The following is a 16,414-nucleotide window of genomic DNA, read 5'->3' on the forward strand; positions in this document are numbered from 1 at the left end:
GGCCCACCTGAAAGAAGAAAGATGGAGCACACAGGTGTGGTTTCTACATCAACGGAGGGGAATGGAGGGCCTGGTGTGTGTGTGTGGTATGTGACCACCACTATCCTGGTGCTGTTTCCAGGCCTTTGCCCCAGGGGTTGCAGGCAGATAAATGAGTTCCAAGCCTCCTTTACACGTGGCATGGAGCTGAGGCACCGGGCCTCCTCTGCCACTTTTCAACTTGAAACGGTTGGACGGTACCCAGCTTGAAGATGTGTCTTTAATTTCTGAGGCATGACAGTGAGGGGAAGAATGTGCTTGGGGTCTCCTCCCAGGCTGGCGGGGCCTCCCTGGCCTGGCTGAGGGCTAGAGACTGGGGGAGGGGGAGTTGGGGCTGGGAAGGGAGGAGACGCCACCTCATCTTTAGGAAACTCTGAAGCTTGGCTTCTTGTGGAATGTAGGGCTTTGTCCGGCACTTGGAGTGTGGGGGGAGCAAACTCCAGAATCTCCACCCCCCCACCCCCAAGAATGGTAAACTCATCAGCAGTTGGGGAAAAAAATTCCTCAAGAAGAAAAACAGAAAGAGGAAAGTGCTGAGCTCTGAGTTCTCTCCCTCTCCAAATTTTCCCAAATGCTCCCCCCAAGTGGGAGGGTGAGGCCTCCAGAGCTCCCCAGGATCTGCCTGGACTCTGGTGAACAACAGGAGTGGAGCACTCAGAAAGAGGTAGCTCAGGTGCAAATGCACCTGGCCGGGGAGCACACAAGCACGTCCCAGTAGTTCTAGTCCCTACTTGAGGCTCTGCCAGTCTTCCCACTCAGATCCTCCAGACAGCTCCTCTGCCCTTGGCTTCAGACTGATGATGGGGAGCTGGTCTCCTGGCAGAACAGCAAGATGAGAGAACAGCAGTGGTGGGGACCCAGGTGTGTGTGTGCCTAGGTCTGTAGTAAAGACCATGGGCATGAAGCACATGACCCAACCCCATCACAGAGCCCTGCAATGTTCCAGATGGGGGACCCTGGAGCAGAATCTGCAGATGGACTCTAAGTGTGTGGGCACCCCTCTTCTTCCCTTTCCTCAGCATGGCCCATGTCTGAGTCCTTTGTTAAGCTCCTTAGCTCCCATGCAGCTCTGTCTTCTCCTGCCTCACCTCCAATTCTAGTCCTTTCCTCCCTCCCTCCCTCCATCCCCGCTTTCCTGGTTTGGAGGGAAGCCTTGAATTCAGGTCTGCTCATGTTGAGTGTTTGATGCCAGTGAGATGTCCAATCAGAAATCCTTGGCTACTATATGCTGGAGTTCAGAGGCTTGTCAATAGGTAAAGACCCTAAGACCCTAAGACTACAGCTGTGGGTTGTCTCTAAAGAACGCGTGGAAGCAGGAGAACTGAGGGTTAAGGCTGAGCCTTGAGGACTCTCAGGGTGAAGGGTTGGTTAGAAGAGGACCAGCCCACACAGGTAACAAGGATAAGAGTGGTCTGATGAGAAGAAAGGGAAGAAGAGGGATGGAGTGTTCTAGGAGGAGGGAGAGGTAGATGCTCCAGAGAAAATGATATGACCCAGAGGAAAAAGCTCCCTGGATTCAGCCACATGGTGGTGATTATTGTTCCTGGGGGGAGTGGCTTTGGTGGAGTGGTGGGTGAAGACAGGAAGTGCAGATCCTCAGGACTGGAGGGAGGTTGCAGAAGGGGAGCAGATAGAAGTGACTCCCAGTTCCCTCCCTCCTCTTTTTCTTTCTTTCCTACACTGTCCATCACAAGGAGAGGTCAGTCTTTTCCTTTCTGCCTGGGATTCACCTCAGGCAGGACCCTGTCAGTTCCTCTGAGCACCTCAAGCCCCTCAGGGAGTCTGAAAGCAGAGGAGTGTCTTTAAGACTTGGAGGAATCAAGGCTGGAATTGTTATTTATTCAGTTCTGCCCTTGTTTGGTCTGTTGTTGTTTTTTTTTTTTTTCCTTTTCCTTGCTCCCCTTCCTTTTTCCTCTTATTTTACCTTTTGCCTTCCCTCCTTGCCCCACACCCCTCTCTCTTAACCTCTTTTTTCATGCATTTTTCTTCCTTTTCTTAGTTTTCTTTCCCTTGGCCTCTGCTTATCCACCCACATACTGTTTTTTTCTCCCTCCTTCTCCCTCATCTTTTCTGGCATCTCTGCTTGGCATCTCTGCTTCCAAGGCTCTGGTTCTCTGGTGCCTGCATCCTATCCTGGGATGGGGGGGTGCCCTTTTCCCTGGCAGGATGAGGATGCTGGGCTGCTTGCAGGAAGGGGCGGGGAGTAAGAGGCCAGGGCTTGCGTCACCACCAGATGCCTGCTTGAAGTATAGGGAGAAAAACGCAGAGATTCCTTTGAAGCTTGAATTTAAAATTTTAAAGTGTGTAAGGTGGAGTAAGGGGCATTCTCTGAGTCACAGGTTGTTCATATATTGTCCCCTTCCCTCACTCTCCTCCCTAGGGAAGCCTCAACCACAGATGTTTTCAGTCTCCCTCAGCAAAGTCTCTAATGCTTCTTTCTGCCTGGCTAGCCTGGAGGTCTGGAGTTTCATGGGTGAGGGGCTGTGGTAGGGGTAAAGGAAGAACCCAATCTTCTGCCTTGTCCCAGCACTGGGCAGAGGACTCAACTTGGCAGAATCTGGTTTGCAGAAGAAAAAAATCCAGTGTGGATGGGATGACTCCGCCTTCATCCTCAAAGCCATCCCCACTCCTCCTTTGCTGAGGAATCACATTCATTTTCTGATGTAGTCACTCCACAATGCTTATATGTCAAGCATTAGCAGCCCTAGGATTCAGTGAGCAACACAGATCCTGTAGCTTCTCTCATGCAGTTTACATCTGGTAACGAGACAAACTTAAATGAAATCCCATAAACACGAATAATGGGACCACTTGCAATGGGACCAGGTTGCAAAGGAAGGTCTATCCTAGTCTTGGGACCCTGGATGGCTGAGTGGAGGTAGCTTAAGTAAGGGGCAGATTGAAGTAGGGAGTTGAGTTGGCAGATGGGACCATATATGCAAAGTCTCTGGGCAGGAAGGGTCATGGCAGGTTCCAGATACCCAAGGAATCTCAAGGTCAGTATTGCTGAGCATAGAAAGCAGACTGGGTAGGTCAAGTAAGCCTCAGCAGGGGTGTTCACCCATATCCTTTGAGGTAAGGTCTCTGTTAGACGGTCTGAAGTATGGGAGGTCACAGTCAGGTCTGCATCTATGAAAGGTCACTGTGGTCCCTGGATGGAGTGAGTGCTGTGTGGAAGAGGGCTCCGAGGAGGGGTGATGGATGAGCAGCTGAGAGGTGCTTCAGTGGTCCATTTGATAGAAATGGAAACAGAGAAAGACCAATTCAAGAGCCCCTTGGGGGAGAACTTACAGGTGTTAGATTTGGAGTGGGTGTGGGGATGGAGTGATGAGAGGTGGGAATGACTCCTGGGCTTGTCTGGAGAAGCTGGAAGGAAGTAGACTGGGCAAGAGAATCTGGAGTTGGGTGCCTACTATAGATACTCTAGTTGATTCTATTCAGTACATGGTACTGTGGGCCTCTGAGGGCCAGTCCTGTGTTGGAGACAATAGAATCAACAGCTCTGCCCCCTGAGAAAGGGGAGCAGGAAGTCAGTAAAATGCACAGGAAAATGCCCTCAGGCAAGGCACATTGGTTGTGGACTGTAAGTTACTTCATGTCTCAGAACCTTGTTTCCCTAATATGTGAAATGGGTAAGTAATAAGTCTACCTTACTGACTGGCCTACTCAGTTAAATGGGAGCCTCCAGAGAGACCCAGGGGTATCAACAATGCTAAGGAGAGATGAAGCAGCCTTCCTGGAGGAGCGGCTTTGAGGCCAGCTTGAAAGGGCAGGTGATGGGGCTGAATGGGAAGGAAAGACACCAACAAGCCCAGAAGAGAAAGAAGGAAAGGGAGAGGGAGAGGGGGAAGAGAATGGGTGACAAATAGACATGGGGTTGGGCAGAGGAGTACAGGAAAAGTCTGCAGGAGTCCATTTCTAGAGACTGGGGACTCTGGATCCTGTCTGGTGTTCCAATGTGTTGGTGATTACTTTGGAGTAGGGCATACCGGTTGTTGACTTTTGACAAGGACTTGTCTAGAGGACCTAGACCTTGGTGACAAGCAGAAAGACTCAAAAAGCTGGTGCCCTTGGGGGAGGCGACTTTTGAGGAAAGTGGGTGGGATTGTGATTCGTGGATTAACAGTAAAACAGGGCGCAGGGAGCAGTCCAACAGAGACTGAGTTCCAGAATTTTAGAGTCTGAAGGTGGAAGTATCTGAGGAAGGGACTCTGTTGGAAACTGAGTTGGTTTTGCCGTCTCCTCCTCCCACAGAGAACACTGAGGTCCAGAGAAGGCAAGTGACTGCCCTGAGGTCACACAGCTGGGATTAAGGGCTCAGAGGTAATATCTCTATTGCTGTCATTTTGAGACCCTGGATGCTCACTCGGGAGCTGACAGGAGAGAGAAAACAGAGGAGAAGAGTAAGCATGACACAGGACCCCCATATTGCTCCAGCTTTGGAAGTAGGGGACAGTTCCAGACAACAGCTCCCCAACTCAACTTGGTCCCTGTGGCTAGAGGGGGAAGGGAGCCTGGTGGGTAGGGAGGAACTGCCACATGGAAAGGCTTGATGGGAACCATCTGGCCTGGGTGGGGCCCAAAGAGTGTGGGCTGCAGGGAAGGAGGGGCAAGGGAGGCCATGGTGGGCGGGCAGCTGGAGGCTCTGGACTGGGAGTGGCCGCTCGAGGCCCCCACCTTCCAGACTGCTGCAGCCCAGATGCCTCCACAGCCAGGCCCATCCAACCCGCTGACCTCATTCCCAGTCTCCTCCCTCGCAGCCCCCTCAACTGCCTGCCACGTAGGCTGGAGACTGAGCAGCGTTCTCCGTGGGGGTTGGGAGAGTGGAACCCAGGGACCCTGAACCCAGAACCTTGCTGGGTCAGGAAGAGCTGAAGAGGGTAGTTGTGACCACTCTGGGCCTGTTTCCCTTCCCCAAACGTGAGAGCCAGTGAATGGAGAAGACTGGGTTACAGGAGGAGCAAGGTGTGGTGCAGGTTAGAGTAGGCATGCAGAAATCAAGGAAGGTCCAGGGAGGCCATCCTAGCCTCCTTCAGCCTCTCAGGCGAGGAGGGTGTTCCGCTCAGGAATGGCTGGGGTCAGGATATCCCTTCTTTCCTCAACTATTCACAAGAAAGGGAGTTTCAGGGAGGTTAGAGGAATTCTGTGAGATCTAGCCCCTTCCTGCATCCTGCTGCATCAGATCACAATTTGCATCTGAGATGTAGTGAGAGGTACATTATGTCCCTTCCCTCAGTACCATAGAGACCTTCTCTTCAGGCATATCCTATCCAGAGTAGAGCTCTGCCTCTGATCTCCACCTCCCCCTTGCCTCTCTGTCTCAGGACTGGGTCTCCAGTTGACCCTCACTGAACAGGAGGCTGTCCCCACTGGCCCACAAGGCGTTCCAGGCCTGTGAGTCATCAGGAATGTCTGCTCTGTCTGCAGCTTCCTACCCCTGGCCAGGGACCCTCTTTCTAGAGGCCCTGGAGGCAGGGAGGGAACCTTGCTCACCACCAGTCAGTAGTGAACATAGGGGTGTGGCCACTCCCCTGATGCCCCCTTTCCCATGATGGACTTCTTGGTTCCCAGGTCCCAGGGGAAATGGAAGAGGAGCAGGTAAGAAAGGACCAGAACTTTGATGGGTGTAGACGCCCCCTCCCCCCACCATCCCATTTTACGGCTCAGCTTTGCCTGACTGGGAGTCTGTCCAAGCTTCTTTTAGAAAAGGCCTTCGTATTCCAGGCTGAGACTGGCAGGAAAGTTGGAGAGGCCAGTGGCTCCAAGGATGACATGTCCATCCTGGCTGGGGTGGGAAGTCCACGTTTGCAGAGGAGAGGGAGGCCATGAACCTGGACCCTTCCAAGAGTCCCTGCACCTGTTGAGGTCAACTCTCATTCCTCCTGCTGGGTTTCCCCAGCAGCAGGTCCCCACTCCTTCCTGCGGTCTGGCAAACATCTGATGGATGAAGTGCACCCGGAATGGAAGGGCCAGTCTTAAGGAAAGTTCCTGGTCCTCAAGGGCCTTCATGGGTCTCAGGACTCCAGCCCCTCACTCCCCACTGCACCCCAACCACAGCCCTGGATTGTCTCTCTAGTTGCTGGTCTAGTGCTGGGCTGGCCTGGTGACTTTGGGCATTTCACTTCCCCGTGCCTCAGTTTCCTTATCTGTGAAACATGAATACAGAGACTGGATAGAAAAAGTTCCTGCCCTCAGGACAAACTGTGAGTACAAGATCATACACCCATTGAGTCTCTCTCTCTCTCTCTCTCTCTCTCTCTCACTCTCTCTCGCTCTCTTTCTTTCTCACACACACACACACACACATTACACATGCACATGGCCTTGTTCAGGCTCTCACAATTTCCATTTCTCTCTGATAACCCCCTATCTTCTCTTGCAATCACGTTCTTCACACTGCTTTACATGTTCCTCCTCCTGGGGCCACTGGCAGACCAAGGGCAAGGAAAAATAGAGGCTTTGAAGTTTGAACTTCAGTGTCAGATCTGGCCAAAACCACTCTCTCACCCCTTCAGGACACTTCAGGCTCCTCCTAGGTTTGAGAGAGTGTAGCAGGGACAGAAGAAAGAAAGACCTCTCTTTCCTACCCATGGCAGGAGCAAACCCATCACCTGTTTTCCTGAATATCATTAGTATTCACTGCCGAAAGACCTGTCCCCTTCACATCATGAGACCTTCTCTTAGTGTGTGACTGTTTTAGCAGTTTGCCTTGGCTGCTGCCTGAAGCTGCACCCTTCTAGGAACTTCTGCCTCAGGGAGATGGTCAGCCCTCAGAAGGGACGTTCCAGGGGATGAGATATCTGCTGGCCTGGAAAGGCGTGGGAATTGGGCAGCCCAGCACAGGACTAACAACAAACATCTGTACCAGGCTGTGCTGCAAGCACTTCACACGCTTGTTTTCCGTTTATACTCAACATAAAGCCCCTGAGGCTAGTGCACTTACTCTCTACAATTTCAGGTGGAAAAAAAGACACAGAGAGGCTAAGTCAGCTGCCCCAAGTCACAAAGCTGAGTCTGGTTTCGAACCCCAACAGCCCAACCCCAGAGCCCTCATGCCTAACTGCCACTCTTGGCAGGTCTCAGAGACCCACAATGGTTGGCAAAGGGCACCATCAAACCTCATTGGAGAGGTAGCTATTCACCTGTGCTGTAACAGGCTTCCTCCATCTGTGTGCACACAGGAAGGAGGCAATATGGCGTGGCTGGAATGGACCACAGGCAGCAGCAGTAGCAGCTGGGGCCATGAATCTTGACCCTTCCAACAGAGTTCCTGCACCCTGTGGGGCCTCCTCCCAGCTCAGCTGGCTGCTTCCCTCCCATCCTTGAGGATCATTGTAATAACTACACATGGCATCTCAGCAATTCCTCACACAGCTCTGAGCTGTTTCTTAATACCTCTGTTTTACAGATGAAGACAGAGACCCAGCAGAGCCCAGGCATTGCCTAAAGTCCCCTTCTTAGAGCAGAGGGTGGACCCAGGTGCCCCATAGACAGAGTTGCTTCTGGACATGGCCCCATGTATCCTTCCCCCTTTCCAGGAAATCATATACACCTGGGGAGACTGACAGCTTGCAACCAGGGTGCAAGCAACACTTTTCTCCTTCTCACTGAAGGTCCCCCAGGAAGGTCTTAGACATGATCACCTGAAGCCCTTTGCTGGGGTCTCCCCAGCCAGAAAATGGTGAAGCCATGTCTAGGACTCTGCCTGCCTGCACAACACTCTTTCCCCCTTTGCTCTCAGCATCACTGTCAGCCAGCCCAGAAGCCCTGGCTGCACACCACACGTGAGCATGCGTTCATGGAACATGTAGCACCTCACAGTGCAAGCCAAGGGTTACTGGGTGTTTTCTGTGTGCCAGGCATTACAGAACCTAGAGAGGGAAGAGGCTGAAGTAGTATCTGAATGGGGGGCATGGAGATCAGGAGACTCAGGGTGCTGAATCTCTGGGGGCCAGGGCTGGGGGTGAGGGGGACAACTCTGCTTGTGCCTCCATTTTGGTCTTGAGCTATCATCTAGTCTGTGTCTCTCTGTGATGGTTGATCTCAAGAGCTGATTTGGAGGTTCTAGCAAGGGAGCACAATTACTGTGGACCTTCTGCTATTGGAAAGCTGATCATCCTCTTTGATCCAGCACACAGCTTAAGGAGGGGCACACATGCAGTGATGAGGGAGGAAGGGAACAGCTGCCTAGTCAGCCAGATCAGCTGAATCAACTCTGACAATCAATGGGCTGACATTTGTCATAGCCATATCACTCTCACATCTTGTGATAATCTTGATTGTCAATTTGACTGAATTAAGACGTTCTCTGGAGGTTAGTATAACACACTTCCAGGTGTGTCTATGAGAGTGTTTCCAAAGAGGACTAAGTGAGGGGGAAGACTCACCCTGAAAGTAGGCAGCAACATCCCATGGGCTGGGAACATGGATGGAATAAAAAGAAAAAAGGAGGAAGCCTGCTATTGCTCTGTCTCTCTGTGTCTCTGTCTCTGTGTCTCTGTCTCTGTCTTTCTCTCTCTCTGTCTCTCTCTCTCTCTGTCTCTCTCTCTTTCTTTTTTTGGTCTTTTTGAGACAGGGTCTCTCTGTATCCCAGCTGTCCTGGGACTCTCTATGTAGACCAGGCTGGCCCTGAATTCACAGAGATCCACCTGCCTCTGCCTCCTGAGTGCTGGGATTAAAGGCGTGCACCACCACATCGGGCTTCACTACAGCATTTTCTTACATGTGTTCTACACTCTGTTCTCATCTCCCCCTGTGAATCCCTCCAAAGCCTCCTACCGCCTCTGACCAATTCCCTTCTTTCCCTCAGATCGTCCCTGCTCCTGCATCCTCTCCCCATAATGTCCATCCTCTCCCCATTCCCATGAGCGCACCTTCCCTGATGCCCTTTTAAGTCCTGCCCCCCAGTTTTCCAGATGGGGCTTTAGTTTCCCTGGCCTGCTGGGAGTAAGGACAGACAATACAAAGAAATCTGTGGTCATGGTACTGGAATCCAAGCTTGGCCTCCTTCAGAAAGCTTTCCAGGACCAGCACAGCCCATCTGTCCCCTCAGCTCTGGATATTTTAGGGTCATCTATCAGTTTCCTGATGTTATTTTTCAAAGTAAATTTTTTACTTGGGAATAATTCTAAAGATTTACAGAGAACTTGCAAAGAGAAGACAGAAAGTTTCTGCATATCCCTGGTCCAGTTCCCCTGAGCTTAACATCCTCCTTCATCATGATGAATTGGCCAAACAAAGATGCCAAGACTGGACGTGACTGTGAGCCAAACTCCAGACCTTATTCCAGTTGCTCTGTTTCTTCTCCTAATGTCCAAGTTCTATTCCAGGATTCCACCCAGGATCTCACATCATACTTGGTGTCCACATCTCCTTGTGATCGTGTCTTAGTCTTGAGTTGTTCTTTGTGTCTTTGATGGTTTTGAATGGGTCAGGTGTTCTGTAGACTATCCCACTGTTACTTTGTGCCAGCCAAACTTTCTTCAAATAAAACCTTATAAAGAGTCTGATAACTCAGATAAAAGTGGAGTTATCCTGGTCACAGCAGTGATGGAAGAGGGTGTGAGACCAGCCAAGTCACCTGAGCATAACCTCCACAAACCTCCTTGGGAACTCAGAGATACCCCCAAGGTGCCACAGGACTCAGTTTGAAAACCACTCAGTACCTGATTTTATGCTGTGAAAGGCAATCATAAATGAAGGTTTGCATACTTCCAGAGACAGGGCCTTCACTACAGTAGAGGAAGTCTGATGTCTGGAAAGGTCTGTAAAGTTTTTTTCCCAGGCTCCGTGTCAGGTTTCTCTGTGATGTGCTACCCAGGTTCCCCAGTAGGACTGAGACACCCATGGCTTCAGCCAATAGGAATGTTGGGGCCTGCTAGCTCTCCATCTCTCACCAAGCATCACTCTCAGCTGAAGGTGGTCATTTTTCCTGGAAGTCATACTCCCTTTTCAGGGACTTATCCCTGGATTGACAGTTATAAAGGTACAATAAGCCTGACCCATTGTCTCAGGGTGTGGGGTGTGGTGTGTGTGTGTGTTAGACCAGAGGTTTCCTAGGCCCCACAGCTCTCTTTGGGACTGATGGAGGCCTTTGCTGTGAATGTACCACCACTGAACATCTCCCTCTGCCCAGCTGGAGAGTGAATATCCTACTTCATTCACTCTCCCACAAACACTTGCATATAACTCTAACTGCATCTCAGAGAGTCTGGAGACCTGAGCCAAGGACAGTGTCAGGAGTGGTTGAAAGAAGCAGACCCTAGGAACTTTGGAACCCAGTAGGACTTTGGAACTAGAACATCAACCAGCCAGCTTCATGCTAAGTGTAGAAACACTAGAACTGTCACAGCAGATAGGAGTCGGGGTGGGGGTGGGGATAGGATCAAGAAGCTCAGAGAACCGGGTGTGGTGGCACACACCTTTAATCCCAGCACTTGGGAGGCAGATACAGGGTGGATCTCTGTGAGATTGAGGCCAGCCTTGTCCCCATAGGAGTTCCAGGTCAGCTGTGGCTAAAGGGAGATCCTGTCTCAAAAAGAAAGCCACCTGGGAGCTCCAACAAGGCGACAGAGGACTATGGCAAATGCAGCCAAGTGCCAGCCCCAGTGGCAGCTGCAGTGTCTTTCCTAGGCAAAGGTGTCTAGTATGTGACAGTTGATCTAAAAAATTCATTCTGCTTCATCCCTACAGGGAGGAGAAGTAAAAAGAAATTTACACACACTTGGAATGGACAGCAAAATACCTTTAAGATCTTGTCTTATATTGTATTAACTCTTCTACCCTTTGTAATAGTGTAGTCTGAGGAGACCTGGATCACCTGGACATTCTACAGAACAGCACATTGACCTTCTCTTTTTTGGGGGTATGTGTGTGGTGTATGCTGGGTATTTCCTCAATCTCTCTCCACCTTATTTGGGGGGAAAGGGCCCCACTGAACCTGGAGCCCGCTGACTGACTAGACTGTCTGGCCAGTAGCCCCTAGGATCTGCTTGTGTCTGCCTCCTAGCATTGGGATTATAACCACCATTCCCAGCTTTTATGGGTGTTGGGGATCCAAACCCAAGTCCTTGCACTTGACAGCAAGCACTTTACCCACTGAGCCATTTCCCCGGCCACCTGATTATTGCTTTTTTTGAGACAGGGTCTCCCTTACTATGGAACTCACTATGTAGACCAGGCTGGCCTTAAATTTATGGGAGTCCTACCTCTGCCTCAAGTGCTGGGATTAAAGGCATTACCCTTAGTTTAATCTGCATGTCAACTGGACCAGAGGAGCAAGAAATGGCATGAGCCACACATTCCAGATGGGGAGAAAAGCTATATAGGCTTTTAAGGTTTTGTAGTTAGGGGTTGGTAGTCTGGGGCATGCCTAGTTGTCCCCTCCAAAGTAAAAGAAAAATGATTTCATCTGCGTTTCCCACCACAAATAAAGAAGTGCACCTGACCAGCCTTCTCTAAGCTCTGGGGGAAGTATGTTCTACACTGGGGTACAGATTTACAGGCGACATGAGTGATTTGAGTGACAACCAGAACAGGAAGGAGCTTTGCAAGTGTTTCTGGTACAGTGGACCTTATGACCTGTAGATCCTGCAGTACTAGAGGTATTTGTGGCATCAAAAGACTTTGAGGGGCTGAAGCTCAGCAGTTAAGAGCACTGGCTGCTCTTGCAGAGGACCTGGGTTCAGTGCCCAACACTTACATGGTGGCTAGCACCTTTAACTCCAGGTTCAGAGGATTCATCACTCTCTTCTGTCCTCCATAGACATTACATGTAGTGGTGCACTTACAAATACACAGGCAAAACACTCATACACATAAATAAAATAAAATAGACTTTGAAGCTGACATGGTTGCTGTCCTAGTTTGTTTCTCCATTGCTGTGACAAAACACTCTGACCAATACCAACTTGGAGAGGAAAGGGTTTATTCAGCTTACGTCTCCCAGGTCACAGTTCATCAGGGAGCCCAAGGTAGGAACTCAGGGCCGGAACCTGGAGGCAGGAGCTGGAACACAGGCCATGGAGGAATGCTGCTTACTGGCTTGCTAGTAAGCTCTGTGAGCTCTGGCCCCTGCTCAGCCTGCTTTCTTATGCAACACAGGCCCACCTGTCCAGGGGTGGCACCACCCACAGTGGTCTGGGCCCTCCCACATCACTCATCAAGAAGATGCCCCTCAGACATGGCCACAGGCCAGTCCAATAGAGGAAATTCCCCTATTGAGGATCCCTCAACCCAGGTGTGTCAAGTTGACACTAAAGCTATCCAGAACAGTTGCACACACCTGAATCCCAGCACTTGAGAGCTAGAGGCAGGAGGAACATTAAGTTCAAGGTTAGACTGGGCTTCACAGTGAGAGGGAAAAAGAAGATTTTGGTACCCTAATGGCAGAGTCACAGTGTAGACACCTGGAGCTTTAGAGGAAGGTCATCCACATTGGGAGATTATACAAAATAGCTTCTTGCATGCCAGAAAATCCTGCTAGAGTCAGGAAACATTAGGTGACCATGTAGCCAGAGCTGCCTTTCATGAACTGGTTCTGACAGACTGCATCATTCCATGAGTTTTTTCCAAACTGAGCTGCCCAAGTTTGTGGTCATTATTATTACCCTGGATCTCTCTTGGATGTTCCCTATGTGTCTGTCAATGTTCCTTCCAATTAGCATATCACTCAGCTAAGGATACATTCTTCCAGCTGTAGGTGGCCAGAGACAGTAGTAGTACAATTTCTCTCCCCTACTTCATGATATAGATGGCAAACCTAATGAATATAGACTTTTCCTAAAGTGGCGCCCTACACACCACTGACGGGGGGGCGGATCCTTCAAAGTCTACTAGCAGTCCACAAGTGCTAGGTATTTCCAGGGGGGAAAAAAAAAGAAGAGAATAACCACTCATAAATCTGAAGCACAAAATTTATAAGGATTTCACAGCAATCCCATTACGTCTTAAGTAACTGTCACGTCCTTTGACACTGTGCACGCACTAATTTGGATTTGATTGCTCTATCTTGGTGGTTTGTCCCAGGCAGTATATTTTCATATAATTTATAGGATTTGGGTGATCACTTTTGGGAACCAACATAAGTTCCAGGATTGAGAGGAGTGCTGAAGTAAGTCCTGAACAAGGATCTAGCTCCCCAAACTGCAAATCACTATGCACTGGGTCGCGTTGGATCTCACACAAGTGGCAGTAGCAGCAAAGCAAAACCAGGGCGTAGGATGCCGAGCATCTGAGCAGAGCTCGCTGGACCCATGGCCCCTGCCGTTCCAATCCCCAGTGTGCTGTATGTTATGAAACTTTCTCAGTGGCAGAAAGCCATTCAGATTCTCACATAATTTTCAAACACAGCACAGTGACCTTTCTGGTAAACCATCAGAGCCCCCACCCCCGCTTTTATTTTTTTTCCAGAACAAGAGCAAAATAAACTTTCCAGGACAAAATTGATGGATTTTTTCCCCGGCAAAGGCAGGAAGAAAAACAAACTCCAGAGGCGGCATTAAAAATTGCATCCTTTCACTCAAACACAGACACAAAATCATGCTCTCCAGAAAAGAGTGGAGCACAGCTGTGTTCTCAAGCCCCCACCCCCGCTTTTATTTTTTTTCCAGAACAAGAGCAAAATAAACTTTCCAGGACAAAATTGATGGATTTTTTCCCCGGCAAAGGCAGGAAGAAAAACAAACTCCAGAGGCGGCATTAAAAATTGCATCCTTTCACTCAAACACAGACACAAAATCATGCTCTCCAGAAAAGAGTGGAGCACAGCTGTGTTCTCAAGCACATACATCCCTCTCCCAGAGAGTGGAAAGCCAACTTTTGGCAATTTTCCTTTATCAAATGACAGCACTGGATGCCCTGTAAACCTTTTGAGAAGTTAGTCCCGCTACTTTATATGCCTCATTGGGCTAGAAAGATGACTGAGTCTGTAAAGTGCCTCCTGTGTAAGCAGGAAAGACCTAAATTTGGATCCCCAGAACCCACATTCAGATCCCTGGAGTTCATTGGCTGGCCAGCCAGCCTAGCAGAACTGATGAATTTGGGTTCAGTTGAGAGACCTCTCAAAAAATAGAGGTGAAAGGTCAGTGAGATGGCTCAGTGGGTAAACGTGTTGCTCCCAAGCCTGACCACCTGAGTTCAATCCCTAGGACTCAGATTTTAGAAGGAGAGAACCAACTCCAATAAGTTGTCCTCTGACCTCCACATGTATGCCCTGTACCCATGTGCACACATAAAATAAATATAATAAATTTTTTTTTAAAGGTCGAGGGCTAGAGAAATGGCTCAGTTGTTAAGAACACTGCTGCTCTTGCAGAAGACTGGGGTTCAATTCCCAGCGCCCACATGGCAGCTAACAACCGTCCATAACTCTGGTTCCAGGGAATTCGACGACCTCTTCTGACTTCCTTGGACATTGCACGACACGAGTACACTTACATGCATGCAGACAATACACTCATATACATAAAATCAAATAAATATAGTAAAAATTTTTAAATATTTTGAGAAGTAAAGGTTGAAAGTAATCAAGGTAAGATACATGTGGTGGTTTGAATGAGAAATGACCCCCATAAGCTCACGTATTTGAGTACTTGGTCCCCAGTTTGTAGCTCTGTTTGTGGAGCTTTGGAGCCTTGTTAGAGGAAGTACATCATTGGGGGTGGGCTTTCAGAGTTTATAGCCTTGTCCCCTTTCCTGTTCCCTCTTTTCTTTTTGCATGTGTACCCCAATGGGAAAGCCACAGCATAGACCCCTGGAGCTTTAGAGGAAGGTTATCTACATTGGGAGATTATACAAAACAGCTTCTTGTATGCCAGAAAGTCCTGTTAGAGTCAGGGGACATCAGGTGACCATGTAGCCAGAGCTGCCCGTCATGAACTGACAGATTCTGCATCTTTCTATGAGTCTCTTCCAAACTGAGCTGCCCGAGTTTGTGTTCATTATTATTGCCCTGATCGCTCTTGGGTGTCTCCTATGTGCCTGTGTTCCTCCAGTTAGCACATCACTCATCCGAGGATACACTCTTCCTGTTCTGGCTGCCTATTACCATGTCTGTCCTGTCTACCATTATGAACTCTTAACCTTCTGGAACCATAAGCCCCAAATAAATTCTTCCTTCTATAAATTGCTTTGGTCATGGTGTTTGATCACAGCAACAGGAAAGTAACTAATACAATGCTCTACATCAACCTTAGGTCTCCACATGCACATGCAACCCCTGCCCCACAAAGCTGGAAATCTTCCTTCCACTAAGGTTAAGTTTGGACTGTCACAGTATTGTATCTGGTATGCCTTTGGTCCCAGAATTCAAGAGGCAGAGGCAGGTGGATCTCTGTGAGTTTAAGCCCAGCCTGGTCTACATAGCAAGTTCCAGGCCAGCTGGGGCTACAGAGAGACCCTGTTTCAAAAAGACCTAAATAAATAAATAAATAAATAAATAAATAAATATAAATAAAAAGCATGGTATTGGTACAAAAACAGAGATTTAATCCCAGCACTCAGGAGGCAGAGGCAGGCAGATCTTTCTGAGTTCAAGGCCAGCCTGATCTACAAAGTGAGTTCCAGGCCAGCTGGAACTACAGGAAGACCCTGTCTCAAAAAAGACCAAAAAAAAAATTCATGTGGGACCATGAGTGAAACTGGTTAAAGATCAGTGGTGTGTAGAATTGAAGCACACTTGGCATATATATGGTTCATACCCAAGAGAAAAGTGGTAGTTCTTAATTCGATCACCAATAACCCATGAATTGAGAAGATGGTTTGGCAGTCATGGCCAAGGGAGGACCAGTGACGGTTGTAGTTAGGAAGATCACTCCTCCAAGGATGAAAGAGGTCACACACGAAAGCCATTTCTTGCTATTTTCTAATCTCTCTTCAGCACTTAGCAAAGCAAGCTAGTGCCCCTGCCCCACGATCCCTTCTCTCCTTCTCTTTCATGAGTAGTCCCAGTTTTAGTAGGACAAATGACAACCTAGAATCATGAAAACTACATTTCCCATCCCCACTTTCAGCTGGATATGGTCATGTGACTATGTGGTTGATGGGATGTAAACTAAAGTATGGCTTTCAGGGTCTTGCAGGAAGAGGGCCTGGCATTCCTCTCCAGCTTCCTCCCACTATTGCTCAGCACCATTTAGTGGTGAGCCATCTCGGAGCCTGGAGATGAGGGCCAAACCTGTGGGCGCAGAATAGCAAGATGAAAAGGAGTCTAGGTCTCTGAACAAATCAGTCATAGGGAATTCTTTTTTTTCCAGCATTGGACCGCTACCTTCCAGACTCTCAGATGAGAGAGAAATACATCACTGTGGGTTTGTCGTTGTTTTGTTTATTGAAACATATCTCAAAATGTAGCTTAGGCTGGCTCAGAACTCACCAT

Source organism: Nannospalax galili, unplaced genomic scaffold (genome assembly GCF_000622305.1).
Source record: "Nannospalax galili isolate Female #2095 unplaced genomic scaffold, S.galili_v1.0 scaffold95, whole genome shotgun sequence".
Classification (NCBI taxonomy): Eukaryota; Metazoa; Chordata; class Mammalia; order Rodentia; family Spalacidae; genus Nannospalax; species Nannospalax galili.